The sequence below is a fragment of the Chionomys nivalis genome, chromosome 15, assembly GCF_950005125.1.
Source record: "Chionomys nivalis chromosome 15, mChiNiv1.1, whole genome shotgun sequence".
Lineage (NCBI taxonomy): Eukaryota > Metazoa > Chordata > Mammalia > Rodentia > Cricetidae > Chionomys > Chionomys nivalis.
Genome location: NC_080100.1, coordinates 48411385 through 48412425, shown reverse-complemented (window position 1 = coordinate 48412425; position 1041 = coordinate 48411385). Strand labels below are relative to the sequence as shown.

The following is a 1041-nucleotide window of genomic DNA, read 5'->3' as shown; positions in this document are numbered from 1 at the left end:
TTCCTGATGGTCTGGAATAGTCTTTTCCTTTCCTACTCTCCGCTGTTAGTCTAAGAGCATCTGCTGTAGATATAGATGATCTCTCAAAGTGCTCGGCTAATGTACTTGGCTGTTCAGTCAGTTAACAGCAATGACTGAAGTATGTGCCAAAAGATGAGCCACTGCCAGTATCCAATACAGTGGAATATTATTCAGTCCCCAAGATCTCAATTATGCCATGTTACACCTTGGATGAACATTTAAAAAAGTGTATTTGTCAGGAGCCGTGTCCCCCCAAAATTTACAGGAAGCACCGCTGCGAGGAGCTTTTGCAGAGGGCTTCACTTTCCAATTGTATTGAGAATAGTCTTATTGAGCAAGCCTATCTCACACCCTATCTCACACCCAAATTAACTGTCAATAGAGAGCCTCTGTTAAGGGAACCTGCCTTACATTCCAAACTATCTAGGCAACTAGGTGTGTCACCTTGTGACTTCCTGACCAAGGAATCCTGACCTAGCCTACGTGATGGGCGTGGACCACGTGGTGGGACCCCGTGCCCCAGCCCCCCAAGCTCCCCATCCAGGGGCTATATAAGCTGTAACCATGACCCTAATAAACGGAGGCTTTGACAACATAAGCAGAGCCTCCTTTCTCTCATCAGCCCTTGCCTTTCAGGTGGTGCCTCTCCGTGACCCTGGAATAACTGGCCAGCCAGGCGGGTTACAAACCCTAGACAGAGTAACCCGTCGAGGCCGCTACAGTGGCGCCCAACGTGGGGCTCGAACCCACGACCCTGAGATTAAGAGTCTCATGCTCTACCGACTGAGCTAGCCGGGCCTCCAGAGTCCAGGGAGACCTGGCCTGAGATAATTGCCAGGGTGTGCTTCAGATAGCTGACTACAGCTCACCTCACCCAGGAAGCCCACCTGCCCTGAAGCACAAATGTTAAACTGCTTCTGCAGTCTGCATTCTGTTTGCTTTGCAGCTGAGGTGTAGACTAAACATTTGACTGTTTTAAACTTTGGGACACAAAAACTCATTTTAATTAAAATATTAACC

At 48.5% G+C, this 1041-nt stretch overlaps 1 non-coding gene across 1 annotated transcript; it reads right to left on the bottom strand.

The window, feature by feature from the left end:
* Window positions 1-746: 746 nt before the first annotated feature.
* On the bottom strand, window positions 747-819 carry Trnak-cuu (transfer RNA lysine (anticodon CUU)). The gene has a single exon. It is a non-coding gene; the product is annotated as a tRNA-Lys (tRNA).
* Between the last annotated feature and the right edge of the window lie 222 nt (window positions 820-1041).